Source organism: Microtus ochrogaster, chromosome 8 (assembly GCF_000317375.1).
Source record: "Microtus ochrogaster isolate Prairie Vole_2 chromosome 8, MicOch1.0, whole genome shotgun sequence".
Lineage (NCBI taxonomy): Eukaryota > Metazoa > Chordata > Mammalia > Rodentia > Cricetidae > Microtus > Microtus ochrogaster.
The window spans coordinates 54,976,298-55,000,363 of NC_022015.1; the positions used below are offsets into that span (position 1 = coordinate 54,976,298).

Consider the following 24,066-nt stretch of genomic DNA (forward strand, 5'->3'; position numbering starts at 1 on the left):
ACGTTCCTTATTGGGTTGAAGCCATTTCAGGGATTTCTAAGAGTCCAGCTGGTAGTTCATCCTTGAACATACAATTGTATTGTCTCTATTACCGCTTAGGTAATTCGAAGGCCGCGGAAGGCCAAGGGCATCATGTTTTTTCCTTCATTTTTTATAGGTTAGACACAAAAGTGCAGCAGTAAATGAAACCTTGCCCGGTCTCCTTGGGAATTAGGATGGGAACCTGTGCGTTTGCATCTTGGCGGCCATAACAGTGGCTCTTGAAGTCATCCTGCTGAGCCAGTTCTGCAGTGTCTCTCCCTAGCCCTCAGAAATGCTGCCTTACCTCCGTGATTAGAAAAATCAATTTAGGTCGGGTTTAATCCCAACATTCAGGAGGCAGAGGCAGAGGCAGAGGCAGACAGATCTCTGTTTGAGACCAGCCTGATCTACAGAGTGAGTTCCAGGACAGCCAGGGCTGTATAGAGAAACCCTATCTCGAAAAACAAAACAAAGAAGAAATTGACTGAGCACCAACTGCGTGTCTGTATACCTAGCATGTGCCCTGGAAGACAGCCACAGTGTTTTCTGAATGCTAGCAGAGTCTTAAGGACATGTCTCTTCCCTTCCTGTGTGCCCAACACCATTGCCTCTGTAGAGTGTGGGACTGAGTATATAGCCTGTGCCCTGTGCTTCTGCTCTGACTCAAGGCTTGGCCGTGGTCTCCGGGAGCCTCAGGATGGGTTTTCTTTAGCTGGAAAAGCCAGGGTGCCAGCTCTGCTGTGCAGTGTGGTGCTATGCAGCCTTTCCCAGCTTGTTTTGTTTCTGTTACTTGTGTGGCTAGAGAGGGGGCCGGGGCTTGATTTATTAGTTTGTTTGTAAGAGCTTTACTGAGATATATTTCACATTCCATAAAGTTCCTCTTAAGCTGTTCAATTCAGTGGTTTTTAATATGTTGGCCAAGTTGTACAGCCAACGCCACTGTCTGGTTCCAAAGCATTCCCACCATTCCAGAAAGAGTCCCCACAGCCGTTAGCAGCCACACGCCATTTCCGTTTCCATCCAACCCCTACCCATCAGCATTTGCCCACTGTGGATTTTCCTTTTTCCTGGATTGCCGGGGAAGAAATCCAGGCTCTTTGGTATGTTTAGCAAATGCACTCTCCCTAAGCTAAATCCCTAACCCAGACATTTTATTTGAATGGAACCTAATTATATTTGGTCCTGTGTGTCTGACTGCTTAGCGTGTTTTTAGAGTTCATCTGTAATAGATCATTTATCGAAGCTTCATTCCTTTCTATGGGCAACATCGTAATCTAGGAAGAGGTTTGATTAAGTCTGAGATTCAAAACTGTTGCAGGACACAGTAACACAACTCATCCAGAAACGTTTCTGGTCACAGGTGTGCTTTATCTCAAGTAAGTTTGTAGCAACGTCTGCCGAACAGCTGAGTGTGTGCGGTGACCAGGCTCAGCTACGTGAAACCGGAAGGTGGTGTATATGGGCTGTAGGTGATGCAGGCTATGTCGTTTCTGTCTTCTGCTCAGGGTGCCATAACTAAATGCCACAGATGGATGGCTTTTGGCCCAGAACTTTTTTCCTCTTTGGAGGCCAGAAGCCCAAGATAACTCGATGTCGGGGTTGGCTTCTGGGACAGTCTCTGACCTTGGGATGTCAGTGTGTGTGTGTGTGCGTGTGCGTGTGTGTGTGTGTGCGTGCGTGAGAGAGAGAGAGAGAGAGAGAGAGAGAGAGAGAGAGAGAGAGAGAGAGAGAGAGAGAGAGAGAGAGAGAGATACAGACAGACAGACAGATAGACTGTGACTTCATTAACACAGCCCGTGTTCCTGAAGTTCTCATCTCTGCTCAGTTGGGGGCTCGGGCTCCCGCAGCCTTGGAGAAGGAAAGGAACATAGTTGACAGCACTGTTGCAGGGTTGTGTGTCTCCATATGTCTCTTCCTTCTGATAAGGTGCTTGGGGAATAGTCGCTAAGAGTTCATGTATCCACAGGTACCATCTGTGCCCTGCTCCTCCTGCCTTCAGTAGGTGTTGCCCTCCCTCACACTGACCGATATCGGGTCCTTGCCTGCGGTCAGGTCCCCAGGACCAAGGGAGTTTTCTCAGGACCTTGGTCTTTTAAGGGTGACTCTTCAGTCCCAGGGAAATTATGATTTCCAGGTTGTTTCCTCGTTCCTGAGTTGCCATTTCTGTAATTTGGATTATTTTTAAGTATCTGAATTCAGGAAAGGGATTTGCTGTGCGTACTGCCACAGGTGCGCGTGTTCGCCAGTTTTTTCCTCTCTACACCAGAATGTGAATGATGAAGCCCTGAATTGCTTCTAGGAGTTATGAGCCCGCACACGGGCGTCGCAATAAACGTAATGATTGGCGTTCTGCACTAGTTGATGTTGGTTTCAGAGTCAAACGTGGGAGATAATCTCTTCCGCTCTGTAGCACATGACTCTTTCTGTCTAATCCTAACAACGGTCTCAGAGTTGTGAGAGATAGTTCCTTTTTTTCTGACACAGTGAGATGTCCTACAATCCAATCTAATGCAGGCACAAGTTAACCGTCTAGTCACCCAGACGCCAGAGTCTAAGGTCCCCACATGCTCCATTTAGACTCTAGCCATGAGGCAAGTGTCCAGGATGGTTGGCTACACATTTGGGGGTTCCTGCACCCTCATGTTAGGCTCAGCAGTTTTCCAGACAGCTCACAGATAAGATGCTCTATCTGTCATTGTTTTTCTAGAAATAATTCTATCTAGGAGTGGTACATCAGCGAGGGGTTCTGAGAGGTGGGATGGGGTTTGGGAACAAAATGTCATCTCCAAGCCTCTGAGTTCCAGACTTGTTATGGGGGCCTCTCTTTCTGGTAGGGGGTCACTACCCTGAAGGTGGGAGCCCTCACTAAGAGTCACCTCATCAGAATGAAAGACTCCAGCCACAGTTCTCTCTGAGGAGATTCCAAGGATTTTGGCGGGTCTCTTTCAGAAACTGGGTACTAATACCTTCCTGTAATACTAGAGGTAGGGAGAGTGACGAAGATTGACCCTATCTTAGAGTGAGCAGGCTGCAGGAGAGAGAACAGGTGACAGCTAGCGTGTGGAGCATGCCGTGGCTTGAATTCCCCTAGAAAACCCGGGTTGGCATTTCATTCCACTCTAACAGAATTAAGACACGATTAGACTCCTTCTTAATCTGGTCAAGAATGGATTAGGGCTCTCATCGTGGGAGTAGGTTAGTTATCTCTGGCGTGGCCTTCAGATGAAAGAAGGAACCTGTCCCCATTCTCTGGACAGTCTGGCTCAATTGCTCCTATGTCTCTGCCATAAGGTGGCTAGCACGAGGCTCTTGCCAAATGTCTATGCTGTGATCGTCATCTTCGTAACCTCCAGAGCTATGATCCAGATAACTGTGTGTGTGTGTGTGTGTCTCGGGTAGTTTGTCACAGCATTGCAGAGAGCAAAGTACAATGAAGTCAGACTTCTGTCAGTCTGTCAGTGGCTCCAGCACTGAAACCCCTGCCTTCGCTTGTCCTCCTTGACCTGTTGTCTCTAGGGCAGTAGCGACCCAGCCACACAGGGCTCTGACCTTTTAATTAAAGGTCCAGTTCCTGTCAGACCAGCCGCCTTTCACCTGCGCACTTAGTAGCCGCCCTTGGCTTGAGGCGACAATATTGAGGAGAGGTGGACCTTTTCTGTCATCACTGAGTGTTCCGTAAGTAGCACTTTGGGACTTTTATGTTGACCAGAAGAATAACTCAAGTGTTCGAAGCTGAGATGAAGGTGTGAACACAAGTACCATACATTGAACAAATACCATCTAAAACGACTTAACTTTTGTGGGAACAGCAGTCCTTATTCAAATAGCCCGTCAGACCGAGCGGGTGTTACTGACAGATGTGTTTGAGTGGGTGCTGACAAACCCTGCCGGATCCTTCGTCCTGAGCTGCGGTGCACACCTATTTCTTTCTTTCTTTCTTTCTTTTTTTTTTTTTTTTTTAAAAAATAAAGATGGAAGGGGAGTGACTAACGTAAAAAGTGGTTGATCTCAGTCCAAGTGCTTACCCACGGTAGTAAACTTGCCTCGTAGCCTTGGGGCAGCACATTAGCCTTGGGGACTTGGCAAGCATTGCTGCCATTAAAGCCAAGGTTGCGAAAGCGGCATTCATCGTTATCTGATACATGATTGACGTGTGTTCTCCTGTTCTGTGGGTTGCTGCTATACTGTGTTGTTTGTGTCTCAATGAGAAGAAAGGTTTTTACATTTTGATGAGATCCAGTTTGTTCACCTTTCGTCTGTTGCCTGTGCTTTTGATGCCGTCACTGAGAATTGCGCAATCCAGCAGCACGCAACTTGCTCTGTTCTTTCATTAAGAGTTTTCTAGTCTTAGCCCTTCTGTTTACAGCGGGCATTTGATCCACTCTTGAGTTAATATTGGCTTATGGTATCTAGGTAACGGTCTACCTCCATTCTTTACTGTGTGGATACCCAGTGTTCCCAGCATCGTGGGACTGTCCTTCCCCTCTCGGCACCAAAAGATGCAAGTAGCCTGCTTTAGAGCAAGATGCATTCCTGGTCTTCTTTCTGCGGCCTTCAGAGAACCATCCTTGCTGGCTGTCTTCTTGGTTGTCTCATCCTTTTGTCTGCTGGTCCTTGCCAGCTACCCAGACTGGTCTTTTCCCCACTCCTTACAGTTTTAAGGTAAAGGAAACCCATGAATCCTTCCCTTCAGCATACATGGCAGACCAAGAAAATGCTGGTTTTCAAATTTCCTAATTGGAAGTATATTTTTTTCTGTTTGAAAGTGATAGATAGTAATTTGTTTCAAACCCCATTTTTCAGAGTCCTCTGGAGCCACTTAGGTGCACGGTAGGATACTGGCCCTCTAGGTGAGCTCCAGTGGCAGAGCCCGCTTTCCTCCCTGTCCCTCAGGAATGCGCTGAGGAAAGAGAGCAAATAAGCAAGCAGGGGCGGTGTTACAGGCAGTCTGGCTGCAGGCTGACTTCCTCGTCAATCACCCTCTAATGTTTACAGAAGCAAAAAGTCAATGCGTAGTTGTTTTAATTTGCCACACTCGGGGCTGAGAGAGTGATCGCCGGAGGGGACAGTTAAGCGGCCTGTGCTGCTTGTCAGCCCTGCGTCTGCTTCCACGCTAAGCATTTTCTGATGAGCAATAGATTAGGTTAAATGCTGCTCTAATTGCACCTTCCGCATACCGCTGTCGCCGGGCCTTGTACGACATTTCTATCAGCACTTGCCTGGGGCTGTGAGGGTTTGTGCTGCGGAGAGTCCTGAGAGCTCATTTTCATGAATCAATGTCCGGTTTGGGAAAGCACTTGCTACAGCATTGACTAGTTCATTATACATTACACCCTCTCCAGACCTGTTGGGGGAAAATTGGGGCTGTTAATGGGTGAGTTTTTGAGCAGAAACCACTTGCTTTGTTTGCCAAACGAAAAGCTTGTCGTCGGAGAATGAAGACAAATGATTTTTTTTTAAAAAAAAATCCTGTTAATAGGCCATTGCTGATGTTAAGCTAGAGAGGGAATTCCATACAGTGAGAGGGAGAAGTTGTCTGTCCTCTGACGTTACCCAAAGGAGTTTCCAAGGCTAGAGACACAATCATAACCATACTGCATCTAGGTGAGACCCTGTCTGAAATTTACACTTCAGAACCTGTGAGTGAGCCCAGTATCCTGGGCTCTAACAATGGAACTTTGTACTTCTGAGTGCCACTAGACTTGGGGCTGAGAAACCAAGTTTTGGAAATGTGTTTCTCTTCAGACTGCTTGGCTGTAGTCACAGTCTTAGGAAGGGTGGGTGCTGCCTGGTATGGTATGTATGTAGAAAACTCTGGAAACAACTGTATTTCTTTTGCAGATTTGATTAACCAGGCATCTTGTTCTTGATGGCAAGATGGAGTTGGATGTGGTGGCCCTGGTACGAAATAGCTGTTTCACATTGAGCGATGCTCGTGACTTTCTTCTTCTATGCCTTTCTCTCTGGGAACTGGGCCTTTGTCTTCCGCTGATACTACAATAGACTAACGTACAGATACCACTAAAGTTTGATTTGGTGAATTAGTGAGTTTTATTGGGGTTACCTACAGGAGCAGAAAGGACTCAAAGATAACCGCATCACCAAAGCCCACCCCAGCACGCTTGACAGCATACAAAGCTGGGAACCTGGAGCATACTGCACAGCCTGCAGGCGGCTCAGCAGGTTGGAGGCCCCTTTCCAGGTACCTCAGTCTGCCTGAGACCCTTCCAGGCAGTAGGTCTGATCTAGAGTCTTTTCAGCTTGACTCATCTGAGGGAGGCGCTCAGAGACACTTGCTGTTTACTGTGTCAGGAGTCTAGTAATGTGGTCACCTTCAGTGACTTCCTGAAGCTGTTTTGAGTTGTCCACCTTCTTGCTTAAGGAACTTCGCTGCGGGATAGAAAGTTTCCATCTTGGAGGAAGATGTTATACAGCAGTACCGTATTATCACCATGACAATATTGTCTTCTGTCAGAGCAGGAAGTGACACTAATGGCTTTCCTACAGTGGAATGGTGTTCAGACTCCTGAGACAAGCCGTGTCTCATCAAGAGGCATTGTCTTTATAACACATCTCTGAGTTCAGTTTCCTGGTGATTATTTATTTAGTACCTTTTTTATCCATAAGGGACTTGAACTTGATTTTCCCTTCTGATCCCACAGATCCTTCTTATGTTTTTTATATAGTAACATCTTACAGATGATAGGCTCATAGGATAAAATTGAAGCCAGTCTCCTTCCTTTTCCAGTGACACGGGATTGGCTGCGCCTTTGTTTGAATAGAATTACCTATGAAGCTGTCCAGATGGGCCTTTTTGGAACTAAAAAGTAACCTTTTGCTTAATTTTTCTGTTTTCTCTGTGATAATCTCTTAAAAACGGATTTCTTTAATCACTTAGTTTTAGTAGTTTGTCTTTCAAGAGAAATAACCTGGCCGGGCAGTAAAGTACACCTTTAATCCCAGCATTCAGGAGGCAGAGGCAGGTGGATCTCTGTGAGTTCGAGGCCAGCCTGGTCTACAGATTGAGTTTCAGAATTGTACAGCGAGACACTCTGAAGGAGTGGGGGATGAGATATTTTTCTTTCGTAATTATTTTTAAACAGTACAATTGGAATAACAATGTCTTAAATTTTTTTTAATTTACTTTCATTTTACATATTTGGGTGTTTTGCTAGTATTTATGTCTGTGTGCTATGTGTATAGTGCCCATGGAGGCCAGAAGATAGTTTTGGATCCCCTAGAGCTGGAGTTACAGATGGTTGTGAGCCACCATGTGGGTGCTGAGAACAGAACCTCGATCATCTAGAAGAACGGCCATCTTAACCACTGAGCCATCTCTCAAGCCCTTTGGCCTCATCCATTTTTGTACAGTACACTGTAAGTTAAGAAAGTACATATTTTCTGTGTTAAATTGTTTTCTTCCCTTAAGTTTGTTTTCTCGTGCTCGTAGTCATCTGTATTAGCTACTCCCTTGTTGCCGTGTAAGACTAGCTGAAGAAGGGAAGGTTGATTTTGGCTCACAGTGTGAGCACCTAGTCCACAATGGTAGCAGAGGAGGCAACAGGAGTTCAGGTGGCACATCACATTGTCGTGGTCAGAAGCAGATGAGTGCTAATGTTCCATTTGCTCTCTCCTTTCTGGGGGGTGGGATTTGAACCCTGGGCCATGTGCTAGTAACATCTTCGTGATGAGCGTTCCCTCCTCAGCTACACCCCATCATCGACACCCAGGGGTTTCTGTCCTGGATGATCTGTCATGTTCGCAATGATGATTAACCGTCATGTTGTGTTTTCTAGCACCATCGGGCAACTATTTGTTCCTGTGTTTGCTTCTTAGAGGGGTTCAGAACATCCGTGAGTTAGCCTGGGCTTCCCATAGACACAGAGCCAAAGACAAGTGCCTGCAAGCTAATGATGTGTTTGATGTGTAGGATGGTGAGCCTCGGGAGTGAGAGCAAGGATGGGGAAGGAGGACACACCAGCCTGAATTGAGGCTTGAAGGTGTGAGGGCTGCAGCGGTTGGGTGTGGAGGCGTCTGCAGGGTCCATGAAAGTCCTCCAAGACTCAATCATCTGAGGATGGCAGAACTGTTCACCGACCCAGGAGTTCCCATCTCCCAGTGTGAGGTGGTAAACCCCTCATTTTTGAGGTATCTATATGTGCTTGCAGAAAAGCAGCTGCAGGCCAAGAAGAAATAAGCCACTTGCAGTCTGTCATTGAATCAGGATGCTGTCCCAGCCAGGCACATTCCCACTTGTACAGAGATGTCACAAGGATAAGGCTTGGCATCTAATAAGTTTGTTTAGGAGAGTGTCCGAATTCAAACCTGACAAACAGTTATGCACTTGTTTCTGTGAAGATGAGACAGGGTGACCTAACAGCTAACTCACACCCTGGATTTTGCTTTTTGCGTGGCATGAAGTTTTATTTCTCCGAAGTCCCTGAGATGTGAATTACGTAGTTCATTGTCAGGTGACTTCCTTTGCCAGCGTGACCATCAGTTAGAGGTGAGGAGGACCAATTGGGAAGGTCCACCAGCAGATTCCAGTGATGACCGAGTACCATCTTTTAGGAGGATTCATTCTGGCAAGGAAGGCAGCGTGGGCACCATAAAAAAGGATTAGTTTTACCTTTCTTGACCAAACTTATCTACTCAAGGAAGGATGAATTTAAAGGCATTGGTGACCTTTTGGGGAATGTGGATGCCTCATGGACATGATTTATGATCAATTTACTTCCTGTTCTTTGTAGAAGGTAGTAGGCCTTGTGTCCTGAGCACTGAGTTAGGGTCTCTGCAGACCTGGATGTCAGTGGCTTCATTCCTTGGGCGATTACGTACCCTCACTGAGTCCTGGGTTTCCTGACTACAGGTTGGAGCTGATAGAAAGCCTTTATTTCCTTTCTGCAGGTTAAGTAAATCATGCATGCAGAGAGGCTTCTCTTCATGCTCGGCTCATTTTAGTTACTTTCATTGATTCCAAGAACCATGATCTCCTAAAGTACCCTGACCGAGTTTGAGCTGCCAAATTCTTTAAAAGATTACAATTGAGCCGGGCGGTGGTGGCGCATGCCTTTAATCCCAGCACTCAGGAGGCAGAGGCAGGCGGATCTCTGTGAGTTCGAGACCAGCCTGGTCTACAGAGCTAGTTCCAGGACAGGCTCCAAAAACCACAGAGAAACCCTGTCTCGAAAAACCAAAAAAAAAAAAAAAAGATTACAATTGAAAGTGCTCTGGTCAAGACTATGTAGACAGAAGTTTCTAACCCACCTATTCCTGTAGCCATTCAGTCCCAAATAAACACACAGAGGTTTATATTAATTATAAACTGTTTTGGCCTATTGCTAAGGATTATTAGTAACTACCTTTTACAACTTAAATTAACTCATAAGTCTTACCTATATTTAGCCATGTGGCTTGGTACCTTTTCTCAGTAAGGCATTCTCATCTTGCTTCCTCTGCATCTAGATGATGACTGTATCACCCTTTTCTCTTCCCAGAATTCCCCAGTCTGGTGGCTCCGCCTATACTTCTGCCTGGCTCCTGGGCTAATCAGCGTTTTACTAAACCAATAGGAGTAACAGATCTTGACAGTGTACAAGAGCATTGTCCCACAGCAAGATCACTTCCAGGAAAGAAACAGAGCGATTGGTGAGGTTAGCCCACTGTGCCTTTCTGTCCAGAGTGCTCACTTGAGCAAGTCCATTTGCATGTGTACAGGTGCATGCGAGTGCTCACTCTCTCTCCTATCCTCTCCTCCCCCCACTTTTTCCGACTCCCAGCAGCCCCACATCCCTTCTGTCTTTGAGAGAAAATAACATGGTGAGGTAACATTGATTTTGTGCCTTACTCTCCTTGATTATTTACATTTTAACAGGAGGCTGATGTTTATTTTGAAGAAGTGAATGTTTAATGATGGCATTTCTGATATTTTGGTCCTTGCGTGGCAGGCATGTTCTAAGGATAGAATCTTGCCTCTAACCGCAAATTACCCTTTCATAGGTCCCCATTTTTTTGGTATACATGGAACAGACCCTGATTTGTGCTTTTGGGAAGCCTTCTTCTGCTTTATTCCTCCTGTTTCTGTGCTCTGTAATAATCTTAGGTGCTATGACCCTAGGCAACAGTTTCTGAAGCATCCTTCCTTTTTCATGGTGCTCTGAGCACACTTCCGTGTGGCATGTTTTGGTTCTGGTTGCTGGTCGCTTGCTTTGGAAGATTCGTGACTAGGTTCACAGCATAACGTAGCAAGTTGAAATCATTGCCGAAAACACAGATCCCCAAAGGGATAATCAAATGTCTGGGTCTCTGATGTATAAAGAGGGGCTGTATTAAAACAAACTCACTTCAGATTTTGAGTTGGAACTTCTAAGCAGCATTTTTCAAAATGTGAAAATTCATGGTGATTCATCTTAACAATATAACTAAGTGCTAGCTAGTGACTTTCTCTTTTTTTCTTTTTCAATTCAAAGTTGATCTTAGAGATCCTCCATGCTAGTACAAATAGAATGTCTCTGGATTTCTTTCCTTTTAAGCTGGTAATATTAATGTTAACAAATGGTTCAGTTTGGAGTCTTTGTTTATTGGTTGATGTCGTCTTTTTGAGTCTGCCCTCTTGTTTCCTTTTGTTTCTTTGTTTGATGTTGCAAACAAATGCTTAACTTGTTCTTAGATACATTCTTGTGCTGGTGTTTTCTGAAAAGGGGACATTCCAGAGAATGCCTGCATTTCAGCCTGGCCTGGATGCTGCTAAATTAACCTCAGGACCAGCTTGCATTTCTAGCAGCAGCATGTTCCTAGCCCTGGTGTGTTTCCCCACATCTACATCTGGATGAAACGTAGCCTGGGCATTTTCACCACCATCAGTCAGGTGTGGTGAGGGGCTCTCACCCAGCCTTGGGCCGCGCCTGAGGTGTTGGATAACTGGACCATTTTCTCCACCACTGCTCCCGCCTCGCCCTGCAAGAAAAGTGAAAGACTGGGTCATAGGTCACAAGCCAAGCCCCTTCAGTGTAGTCCATCTCTACCTAACAGCCACCTTGCCCTGAATCCCAATTGATCTCCGCATAAAATCACCCACTCTGAGTGCTGCGGAGATAGCTCCCTTACTGAAGTGCTTGCTGTGCAAACCTGAGGACCAGAGTTCAAAGCCCCAGGAGCCCCAGGGGGCGGGGAGAAAGCCAGGTTGGCAGCCTGTGTTTGTACTCCCAGCCCTGGGGAGGCAGAGACAGGTGGATCCCTGAAACTCATTGACCAACCAACTTAGCCTAAGTGGGAACTTCATGCAGGAGACATAAACCTGTTTTAGGAAAAATTAACGTGGGCAGTGCCTGAGGAATATCCCCAGAGGTTGTCCCCTGGCCTTCACACAATGTGCTCACACAGCAGAGAAGGAATTACTCTGATCTCTGGCTGATACAACCTGACAGCAGCTGTGTCTACAATACATGGCATCTCTTTTGTAGCAGAGATGAGAGATAGGTCCTTTCTGTGCTTATGGGAGCATGTGTGCCTTTACTGTGTCCGCTAAGGCTACACTGGACAACTACCGAGACTCATAAAAGAGCCGTCATTGATGTTCTTGCAGGGACTAGATTCACACTGAAGCCTTGAGGTCCTGAAGAACCATTCGTGTTAGAAAATTCATGGTCCAGGCTGCTACTGATCTGGATTTCAATCCAACTGTTACATGATTGGCAGTTGGTTGTGACAGCAGAGGCTCTCATTGTGTCACCGGCAGTAAGTCTTCTGGTGAGGACTTGAGCCTCATCCCATGCAGTAGCCACGTCCCAGTGATCGGAAAGAAGCTCAGTGTAATATTGACAGGAGCCATTAATGTCTGCTAGGAATGGAAAGATCTTAATTTCTTGTTTCGGAAGCAATCATTTGATGCTAAATTGCTCAAGTCTTGTTTTGTACTCCATTAATCCTGACTTGGAGCAGGTGCTTAAGCCACTAGAGCCGAGCAGAAATGGAGCCCCGAGAAATCGTAGCACAGTGATGGCATCTCAGTTCTAGATGAGAGGGAAGAAAAGGTCGCTAAGCTCAACACCTCCTTCTTTACAGATCTGAAAACCAAGACCCTGAAGTCGGCGTCACAGGGGGTTAATACTGTTCTTAGGGACAGTCTGAATCCAAGAGTTTATTTCTGTGCCGTTAACCGTTTCCTTTCACTCCGGTTGCTTAAGTTGCAGCCTGAGTCGGACTCTGTGTTAGCTTCATTGATTGATAGATTCGTCCCCCGGTGGACCTGCCAGCCAGTAAACGCTTCTGTTAGATGTATCAGGAGCCGATACTGCTGACCGGGGGTGCTGAAGCCTGCTGGGGTGAATTGGTTCATTTTTCATTGTCTCCCCCCTGGCTTTGTGGCAGGTCACAGGAGGTGGGGTTGGGTAATTACTTACCTGCCTCCGTGCACCCGGGCCTGTCCTGCTCCTCCATGCTTTGGGAACTTGGTGAGGTGGAAGACCTGTGGGGACAGTCTTGCTGGGGGCATAGGCAGCTCCTGCCTTCCGGCTGACTCCTCTCTACTCTGCCTGTATGCTTTCCCCTGTTTGGCAGGAGTCCATTGAAGGGAGCTGTTGTTGACAAAGCTTTCCTTGGGGAGACAGTACACACACACACACTCACCCCAGTAGGGAGCCCACCACAAACCCAAGTTACCGATACCAGCAGAGTTCGACTTTGTGAGCCAGTGAGTTTTATTGGGGTTATTTACAGGAGCAGAAATGACTCAAAGGCAGCTGCATCCCCAAGGCCTAGCCCAGCATGGGTGACAGCTCACAAAAGCTGGGAACCTGGAGCTCACTTCCTAGCCTGCAGGCAGTGCAACAGGTTGGAGAGCATCCTGTCCAAGTGACTCTGGTCTGAACCACCTCTAGGGAGCTTGACCTGGTTTCTGCTTCTCCCAGGCAGCTCCACTGGTCTCTGCTTCTCCCACGCAGCTCCACTGGTCTCTGCTTCTCCCGCGCAGCTGGTTTGGTCTCAGGCTTCTCTGCAGCTTGGCTTGTCTGAGAGGGACTCCCAGCTTTTATTGCTTACTCTGGCAGGGAGGGGCCTAGTGCATCTGCTCAGTTTTAGGGGCTTCCTTAAGATATGTTGAGTGACCCACCTTCCTGCTTAAGGAGCTTCCCTGGGATGAAATGCTTCAGCCCAGAAGGAAACAGTTACACAGCAAGAGGCACAGCTCTCTACCTCATATACCTCCTTCTCTTCTACCAAGAAAAGTACAATTCCTTGAACTCATTTTACTGTCTGTCACCTCTATGACTCCCAAATCCCCATAACTTATAGGTCCATGGGAGCCTCTGGCATCAGGTGCTTGCGGTCTCCATGGAAATTATTGGCATTTCCATGGCTGTCATTGGCTTCTCCACAGCCTTTGGGCAGTATCCCTACAGCCCAGGACAGAAAGCACCACACTTCCTCTGTGCCCTACCATTTAGGACTCTGAAGTCTCCTCCCTTCTGATATGGCTCTAAAAATTGGTTATAAGAAGAAAATCCATATCTTTGCTGTAACTCCTCGTTCATTTTTCCTCAAACCCTGGACTCTGTCCAGCTGCATATTGTCTCCCTGCTTCATGCTGCCTGTCAGCAGATGGATCCCCGAAATCTCTTACCAAACAGTCAGCTGATGCACAATTAGTATCAGAAGCCGCATCTACGTAGCAAACAAATTGATGTGTTTGGAAACCATTGCCATGGCTAGGCACAAACCCATCCTTTGCCATCTTTTCTGTTATTTGTATTTTCTGTATTTCTTGCTCCTTGACTTGAAAGTTGACTGTAGGTGCCACATGTCAGTCTCTGGGACTTACTTGTTTGCACGAATGAAACTAGGGACCCTGTGAATCCATCTACATATTTCTGTTTCTGTGAGGGAGATTTTTCTGGATACTCCATGAGTCTGGGATTGGCAACTCTTGGCCTTCTGTGCCTGGCTTATTTTGGTTGGCACGAGCTCCAGGTTCACCCATGTCACTGTTAATAGCCAGAGCCCCCTTTTAAAGTCTGAATAATATGTGGATGTGTATAGCATGCCTTCTCTACCTCTCTGTCAATGGACATTAAGTTGCTTTCAGGATAATGCCATTGTGAGTTGTGCAGCAGAAAGCATGACCCTGAGTTCCCTTCCTTGGGCTACACACTCAGAATGGCATTTGCTGGATCAGATAATGCTGAAGTCTGATAGAAAGTTCTAGAGAGCTGGGAGTTGCTTGGGAGGCAGAGGTCAGTAGAATCTCTGTGAGTTTGATGCCAGCCTGGTCTACGGGGTGCAGGGCCCCAGCGTTTTGAGTGAAGAAGAGGAATGTTGATGGCAAAGGACTGGCATCCTGAGCAGACAGATGTGGGTGAAACCAGCAGACCTGCGACAGGGTACCCTGGCTTCTTGTAGACTGTCCAGACTGCTGGACAGTGTTGACACTCAGCAGGTGTGTCCTTGGACCTGTTAATCACCTTCTCTGAGTCTCAACATCTCAGACACGTCAGAGGAGCATATTAAGGGGCACCCCCACGGAACGTTTTGGTAAAGATGAGAGACATTTAAAGCACAGTGCCCAGAACACAGTAGGAGCCATTTGTTTGGTAATTATGCTAATAAATAATGTGGGCTGCACCTCATCCGCAAGCCCACTTCCCTAAGTCAGCACTTGCTGCTCCTGCCGCTGGGCTCCAGCCTTCCCAGGGCTCCTGTTTCAGGTCCCTGGTGCTCACCAACTGTGCTCATTAAAGAAGTGGTTCACTCCCACAGTTCCAGCAAGGCCCTTGGTCCAGGAGCATGGCTCCTGCAGCCGCCGGCAGGTTCCTTTGCTTGTCATCTTTTCGAATACTGCTTTTTAGTACAGAAATAATAATAATAATGTTGTGCTCTTTGTTATTTGCTTGTTTTGGCATAAAAGGTCCTGGGTGCTTTTTAAATAAATTGTATTTACACAAAATCATTACTTAAATACTTTTTACTCGAAAAGTGATTTTTATTTAAGTATATGTGTTGGTTTTATCTACACTGTCTACTTTGTCTCAAGTCTTTTGCAATCAGCTTTCAGGAATGATTATTTTCAATAAGTAAGTTTAACATGAAAAATTCTCCCCTTAACACGCCTCCAAGTGCATTAGTTCAATACTACTAATATCTGTGTTTTTTTCCTTCTTAATTTTATCCAGCTCAGTGTTATAACTAGTTCTTTTTCATAATGGAAACAATGGAATATTCATTGTAGTCATTTCTCTGATAAGTACCTAATAGAACCCCAAAACCCCAATACAGTTCGGGACAACATGAGAGTGCCCTGTAAACAGAAAAATAAAATTATCTCAACATCTGCTTTTTAAATACTAGCCCACCGCTGTGTGGCCACCAGGGCTGCGTCTAACTCATCTCCTGGAAGGAAGAGTGGAGGGGATCTGACTGTCATGTACCAGCTGGCAATTTCAGAGGGCCTAGTCACGTGAGCAAACTGATACTGTCCCAGCCTACAGGCAGGCTGAGCAATGGCTGCAAATGGGCTCCGCTGGAATGTGTCGGTAGACTATGACAGCCCAATAGCTGGGTGTCGTGGTGCGCACTTGCAGTCCCAGAACTTAAGAGGCTGAGGCAGGAGGATTGCTGTGATTTTTGAGGCCATCCAGGTTTATATCAAGAGTTACAGACCAGCCAAGGCTACATAGCGAGACCCTGTCTCAGACAGAACCACCTCTTATGTAGGAAAAATGAGAGAATGCCTTGCCTACTGATAGCAGTGTGTTCTGTGTGGGAAGAGAGGTAGAGGGCACTTTAGCGTTTACCCTGTCCCAGAGTTGATATCTCTGCATGTCTAGAAGCTCCCTGTGTAACGCGTCAACAAGAAAATCAGCAGCATGGGGCTCCTGCCTTGAGTGAGTTAGTTTAGCTGGGTGCTTTCCGTCGAAAAGCTGCATATCAGTTCTCAGAATAGAACAGCTTCTAGAGCAGACTGAAGGGGGCAGGACTGTAATTTGGCGGTGGTGGGGGGACACACTGGGAGAGGACTATGACAGTGGGGACACCTGAGATCAGAACACCAGGCACAAAGTGAGATATAAAAGTCAGGTCATCATAATAAGCTTCGTCTTATTCCCGAGTCTGCTTCCAGGGTCATGTGTCTGGAACACTTTCTCTTCTGATGCTCTACCTTCATAACAGAACAAACAAGAGACCAGGACTTATGTTAATGGAATTCGTGATTTTCTTGCACAAACAGGCGTCTCATTGAACTTTTGTTTTCCTTAGGGATGAGGAGTTGCTAAGAGCTGTCCTCTCATTGTCTGGGGACATGTCACTACTAAGTCACCAGGCTGGCTTTTGACCCCAAGTGTGTCTGATAAGGCGTTTCCTTATGAGTAGAGACATTTTATTCACAGGTATTTCTTTCGTACCCAGAGCAGTGCTGGGCCCAGAACAGGGGCTCAGGAAATACTCTTTGAGTTAAGTGACCAGTTTGTACATTGTTAGGGAGAGTTTTAGCTTCTTCTTAAGGCAGGTTAGAAAACAGGAACTCAGACCACTCTGCATGACCGAGCATTCTGCTCCCCGATGCAACACTCTGTGTCTGACGTCTCAGATGTGGTCAGGAAACTGCCTCGAAGGCGTCCTTTAGGAACTATAGTGTCATCGAAAGCCAGTGTGTAGACCTCAGTTTGTGCCACTTGACATTTCTGGTGGCTAGGAAGCTTGCAGTGGTCTCTTGGGAGATGAGCTGGTACTTTCCAGAGTGAATAGAGGGCCTATCTTGAAGGAGCTGAGGTAACTGTTAACATACTTGTTGAGCGCCTTTTGCTTTGGGGGCAAGGTCTGAGAGCTGGACTTCACCCTCTTTGTTTTCAAATTACAGACTTAATTAACAGTCTTCACTAAAAAGGAACAAGTGTGGAAATATCTGATGTCTTCAGAATATGGGACCAGGAAGGTGTGTGGGGATTGCAGCCAGTGCTTGGGCATTTAAATAATTTTCAACAGTAGCATTAAGGGTGAAATTAATTACGTTGTAGCCAAGTATCTGTTAATTAGACAGAGGCAGTAGAATTTATATTTACAGTGTTGACCTCTTTCTTTCTTTCTTTCTTTCTTTCTTTCTTTCTTTCTTTCTTTCTTTCTTTCTTTCTTTCTCTTTCTTTTTTTGGTTTTGCTATGCAGGGTTTCTCTGTAGCTTTGGTTCCTGTCCAGGAACTAGCTTTTGTAGACCAGGCTGGCCTCAAACTCACAGAGATCCACCTGCCTCTGCCTCCCGAGTGCTGGGATTAAAGGCATGTGCCACCACCGCTCGGCTGTTGATAGTTTTGTTTTTTTTTAAGCTGAACTTCCTCCCCATTTTAGAGGATATTCTAATAGTAAGAGTAGATCCTTAACTCTCCGGGATTTAAAGGTTTGGAACAAAAAACATCATTGTCATTTATGTAGATTATTTTGTAGGCTGATACTCTGCCATTTTACACAGTCATTTCTTTTTTTTCTTTTTTTTTCTTTTTTTTTGGTTATTTCGAGACAGGGTTTCTCTGTGGCTTTGGAGCCTGTCCTGGAACTAGCTCTTGTAGACCAGGCTGGCCTCGAACTCACAGAGATCTGCCTGCCTCTGCCTCCCGAGTGCTGGATTAAAGGTGTGTGCCACCACCGCCGGCCACAGTCATTTCTTATGTGCATATGAGGAACGTATGGTTTGCTCCATCATTGGACACATGCTATCTATTGAAGCAAGCTCATTTTTCAAATTCCTCAGAACTTTGGACAGTCAATCCATAATAAAAGCAGTCGGTATAAAACTTAGTCTGATGGCCATAGTCCCTACCCCTTTCCCCAATAGACCTCCTTTATCTTGGAGAAAGAACGAGGCCAGGGAGGGTGACCAGATGCCATTAGCTCAATTGTCAGGTACCACGGGTCAGAATTCCAATGGGGGTAAGGTGCTAAGGGGAGGGAGGGGCATGTGGTTCAGGATAGGAGGACCTAATGCTACTCAGAGTGGGAGAGAGTAGGGTGAGCCAAGAACACCAAGCGAGGCCCGACGACACAGGGACTAGAGCATCAAGTACTTGGCTGGTCCTTGGAGGAAGTGGAAGGCTCTCTTATGCTGAGCATGCTAGCCGGAAGCCCTTTCAGGTTGAGATGGTAACAGTATCATTCGGGAACAGATGTAGTTTTCCTTGGGAAGTCAAGACATGAAGCCGCCTTTGTGGAAATGCTACTAACGCCTTCTGTGACGAGGGGGCAAGTCCAGCAGTGTGGAGGAGGTCTGTGTTCAGGGCTGGGTGAGAGAAGAGGGAAGAACTTCTGGAGACATAATAACCTTGTGGCCTAAGGACAGGGGGCAGAACGTGATACCCTTCTCCTGCGTGGGGAGAAGGAGGAGATGGAGTTGGGATGCGCAGCGGATCATGAGTGGGTTCCGGGAGTCTTTTTCTAGGCGCTAGCAACTTGGGAAGGGACTGTGAGTGAAGGTGACTCTTGCATGAAATGGGGGAGGGGAAAAGAGGTAGGAGTGAGGGTCTCATCTGGGTTGGGGAGATGATGGGAAGGAGTTTTCTTTACACAATCACCCACCAATGGCCATTTGGGGTGTGCCTCCAGTTGGGCTGTTGTGGAGAATGCTATAAACGGGGTCTCACAAACAGCTCAAAGCTCTGCTTCCCATTCTCAGAAGTGGAAATGATGGATCATACAATAATTTATTTAACTTTAAGAACATTGTCATAGGGTTTTACATACAGTCTGTGCAGTCTGACATATATGCCCTGTCCAGAACACGGGCTTTATGGTGTCCCTTTCCATGTACATGTTTCATGTACTTCTGACTCACACCCCCAGTTGCATGGAGTTAAGGATTGGGTTTCGATCTTGACACCCCTCCTTCGCCCCCCCCCCCCCCGCTTACCACATTAAGAGTCTCATTCTAAAATCTTTGTATAGAGACTTGATTCCGCCGCAAATACTGACAAAAATAAATAAAAAAATATTAGCACTTAAAAATCCTTAAGGCCCGTGTTAGACTTGAGGCTCTCTTGGCCAGTGTGTGACTTTGCCCTGTTTCATGGTTGTGTTGTGCCTACCTGCTGTTCTTCTGTGTGTCAAAAAGTAAAATTTACAATATCTCTTCTGTAAATACTGTTTAAATGGATGTTATTTTAAAAAAAAAAAGTGCAAATATCCCCCTTTCCAGTTTAGACAAATGTGTTTTGACTCCAGCAGTGTCGATCAAGTTGGTTGGATCTGCACATACAGACGTTTGTGTATTGAGACTTGCTGATCTGGCGTTTCTTTTATGGTTGAGGAAACTGAGTCAGAAGGTGCTACTGTGGTGTCGCCATCTGGTGACAGAGCTCAATGACCAGGGCTAAAGCGGCGTGGGGACAGACAGTGACAGATGGTGAGCCTTTCTGAGGGCAGCAATGCAGTGTTGAACAGTTTGTCTGCTCACAGGCTTTGAGACTGAAGTTGATCGTGGCGACCCACAAGCAAGTGATGCCTCGCTGTGGTCCTTCCTGGGTCCTAGGTGAAGCAGGACGCTCAGATAGCTTATCTGCATTTTCCCTTTTTAAATAGTACTTTAAAGATAAACATACATTATTGTGTGCATGCAGTATGGAGAGAGGGGTGGTGCCAAGATGCGCATATGAAACTCAGAGAGCAGCTTTGGGGGGGGTGGGTTGATTCTCTCCTTCTACCTTATGTAAATTCAGGCTTGCCACACATGGGCAAGAAGCTCCTTGACTAGCTGAGCCGCCTCTCAGCTACCCCTACTTCCTTGTGTTCTATGTCAAAACAAAGAGATTCTTCCATTGGTGTGTTAGTTGAACTCTAGGTGAGCAAGTGTCTTAGTTTCTTCTCTGATTGCTGTGATAAAATACCTTGACGAAAACCATTTTGGAGAGATGGGGGTTTATGTCGGCTCACGGTTGAGGATACAGTCCATCCCATTGGGGGACAACACAGGAGGAGGACAGCTGGGTTGTGACATCCACATCTGGAGTCTTTGAGAAGCAGTGGGTGAATGCAGCTCCCTTCCTTCACTTAAACAATCAGTGATCCCAGCTAGGCAATGTCCCCACTCACAGTGGGCGGGGCTTCCTACTTCCATGAATGCAATCATAATAATCCCCCTCCAGGCATGCTTAGAGACTAACCCAGCCCAGACAATCCCTCTCAGGTGTGCCCAGAGGGCTAGAATCGCCTTCCAGGTGATTCTAGATTCTGTCAAGTTGACCACACTAAAGGGGGACTACCTGAGAGGTGTGTTAGCTCTGACCTCCAGCAGCAAAGGGGCCAGTCCCAGCAGAGCGAGGTGGGCTGTGGACGTAGCTGGGTGGACTCCCAGAACAGTGCTCTCCTGGCGGGGAACAGAAAGGTGTTTGGTAGGCCTGTGGGTTTTCGAGAATTAAAACATTCTGTCATTTTGTGAATTGTGTACGAATGGTCAAGTAATATGAGTAGAAGGAAAGAAATATGGTCACTGTCCCGTAGACAAGTGTTTCCTGGTGTCAGCTCCCCTCATGTTTAACACATAATCCCCAGTGCTTGGAAGGGTTGGAATAATCCCTTGAGGTGGAGGATGTGCAGCAAGTTCTGGACCCATCCTTTTACCATGGCGGGGCAGCTGCATGTCAACACACTTTAGCAGAGCTGGCTCCAGAGTTTGGACCTGACAGGTAAGATGTAGATTTAAGGAACGAATTACCCAGTACATCCCTTCAGCTCTGGTCGCTAGCCGTTCATTCCACTTAGGGGGAAAACACACTTAATTGTTTCAAAGATTATTACTTTTTTTTTTTTTTAGTAAATTTCTAGTAAATGGGGAGATTAATAATGGGCTATTTTTTTCTCAGCTTGTGGTTTCTAATTACATCAGTTACAGCCCAGCCTTCCTCTTAACTGGAGCGCAGGCATGAACTGGAAAAGAATGAGCTAATCCTGATAGATCAGGTGGAAGAAAGCCTCCATTCAGGTCTTTACCTTTCATCCCTTGTTCTGAGTGCCAAGAATTAATGCTGTTTGAAAGTACAAACTGATCCTGCCAAGCTCCGGCAGCTGAGATAATCCTAATTATTTTCAGTGTTAGTGAGAAGGGCCGCAGCTCCCCTCTGGAAGAGCGTTTCTATTGTGAAACATTAAATATCTGCTAAGTGGTATTGATTGGACACGATTTTATTTCCAAACACCATGGTTATCGTGAAGCAGAAGAATTTGTTGTTGAAGACATTTTTGCTGCTTTTCATCAGATTCCTTTAAGCCCACAGACCAGCAAGAGGCCAGCACTTTAGTACCCCTTGGCAGTGGCATGCAGGTAAAGAGCCCCGTAGCCCCAAGGAATGCCATTTGCATTTTATTCTTAGTAAGACTTTGATAGTGTTTAACCTACAGAGGGAAAAGGGTTTTTTGTTTTTGTTTTTCTTTAGGCATGAATATCATGTGTTTTCTCACATCACCGAAAGAGAATTATTCGTTCCAGGCCATCAACTTCATTCCAACAGATCATTCAAGTTAAAAGTCAGGGGTCTTTGCAATATCAAAAGACAGTGGTTTTGCTTTATTATTTTTAGTTTTTCTTTTAAAGCTTACCTTCTTTGCAGTATGTGTTATGTCTCCGAAAGAATACTTTGTTTAGATAGCATCACTGAAACCATCTTAAGGGTTTTTTTTCCACGTTGGTGCGAGCCCTGATGTGTAGGGTGTGTTTGTTTTTAGCCCTTAGATGCTGTAAGCCTAATTGGTGACTTGAGAGGAAGCAGGTCCTACCTAGATCTGCAGGTTCCCACAAGGGCCAGCCTCCTTGGCTTAGGACCCCTTACTGGGAAAGGACAGATGAGAAGGCTAGGTTTTTCCTTTCCCTCTGCAGTCTAGGCTTTAATTCATTTCTTCTGTTTCTGGGAAGGCCCAGTGCTCACAGGGAAGCAGAACCCTTAATTGACATTTGCTACTAATGCTTTCTGCCCCTTCCTATGCAGTTGCCCTCTCACCCACGCACAAGAGCGAAGCCGGAACATCATCAGTGAAGATGATGTGAGGTGAGCATCTCTGGACCAATTACTCTTTCTTTAGGTTATTCTCCAGAGTAGAATTACCAGGTCAGAGGGGATGGATAGCTTTACGGTTCTTGTCACATGTCACTAGACTGCTGTCCAAAAAGATTGAACCAATTTCTTCTCGTGGTTGCAGCATTGCTGCCTGTGCTCCCTCGGTGTGGAGTCACCAGCATGTTTGCCAAGTGACAACAGACAAGCCTTTTGAGTGGAAACTAGTCATCTGCAGGGCCCATGAGCATCAACTTAAAAAGCGAAAAAGGATCCTGTCAAGTTTTTTTAATTGCCTAATTGGTACTAAATCATTTACAACCACAGTTGCTACTTTTGCCTCCAGAAAAGTTAATTAAAGTTTGTTTAAGTGAATGGGTACCCCAAAAGACAGTATTTAAGGCTGCTAATAAAAATAGATTTTGTGCATTTGTCAATAACAAGACCAAGTCTTTGTGGGCACTTGGGACCTTGATGAGGTGCTATCCAAATGAATTAAACAGATTGTGACGTTCATGGCAACATCCTCTCATTCAAAGACAATACCAATCCTTGAACAAATGTAATAATAACATGGCTTTAATTTTGGACTGGAGAAACAACTTAGGAAAAAAAACAGAGTGAGTTCCTTTCTTTGCTTCCTCTCTGGAACTCGGTCCACGTGCCTAGAGCCTCAGAAGCAGCATGTTTGTGGTTCCAGTTGACAGATAAAAAGGGCAACTGAGACAAAAGAGGCTGCCCAAATTCTTCTCTGACAAAATTCCCTCTCCTTTCTTTCTTAGTGCTAAACCGGCTGAGTGAGAAAGGATGAGGGCACCTCCTTCAGCTTCTCACAGTTCACTGGGAGGCCCCTACTTACTCCCATAAGCCTCTGCATCAGTCTGAGAAGGACAGGTAGTTTGGTCCCTTAATCCCAAACAGGGACCCGAAAGGATGAGTGGCCAGTTTCCAGGTGTGATAACCAAAAATAAACTGGTGCAGAGGCAAGAGCATACCAGAGTCTTGGGGTCCTCTGCATCTAAAAGGGAGAGTAATCTGGTGAATGACTCGAAGGGGAAGCATGTCACTAGAGTAAGTGGCCTCAGGAGCAGAGTCAGGGAACCTTCACTCCCTTTCTCATGGCCTGGAGACAGACAACTCCCTGGTTTGGTGTTGGTGTGAGAATATGCGGATGAAGAAATAGACTCCAGTCTGTTCTTCAGGTCTGCCTCCTAAGGTGATCTCTGAGCAGAAGTCTAGTGTTTGGACAGCATCTCTTTGTGTGCATATTTGATGAGTTTATGGCTTGTAAAGAATATTGAAATTCATGGAATAGTCAGAATTTAGTAAGACGGTATTGTGTACTTAATAATGTAAGACCTCTTCAGGGGAGTTCTCATTGTGTGTGTGTGTGTGTGTGTGTGTGTGTATGTGTGTTGTTTTCGCTGTATTTATATATGTGCACACACCTGCTCTTTGGACACCTGTAAAATATTATTTGGTGAATTTTTTAAGTTTATAAACATCGTCTCTTAAGGAAAAGTAAACATACCTTCAACTCAGAGTGAATTGTCAGGAAATCGCCTAAATTGTTCCTCAAATTTATCCCCTCACTGAGTCTTCAGATGGTCTCTTTCCTTGCTGGATGCTGAGGTGTCTTGTCAGTGTCACAGTGGAGCTTTGGGGGGTAGTATGGTTGGGCAGAGTGGTTAAAAGTCCTCTTCTTGATCTCGGTTCTGCTCTTTCTGCGTGGCACTTAAGTGGCGCCATCCATTTCCAAACCCGTGACGAGTATAAATAGTGTTCTCTTGTAAGAAGGTCTCTTTTCAGCATGGTAATATACCTTATTAAATTCCAAACATAATAAGTATTGATGGCAAACACATCAGGACCCGGTGCAGCTTCCACTATGATTTAGTTCTCTACAAATGACTTGGGCACTCAGCTCCCAGTGCATTTTGCTAATTACATCATAGATTTCCCTATTGATGAACACAAGCTGAATTAACACAGGAGCACTAATGTACCCTTTCACCATTATTGTTGTACA

General features: G+C 45.9%; 1 protein-coding gene across 1 annotated transcript in view; it reads left to right on the forward strand.

The window, feature by feature from the left end:
• Dmrt1 (doublesex and mab-3 related transcription factor 1) overlaps positions 1-24,066 on the forward strand; it is an 89,518-nt gene that overhangs the window by 63,706 nt on the left and 1,746 nt on the right. The gene's annotated exons all lie outside the window — the stretch shown is intronic.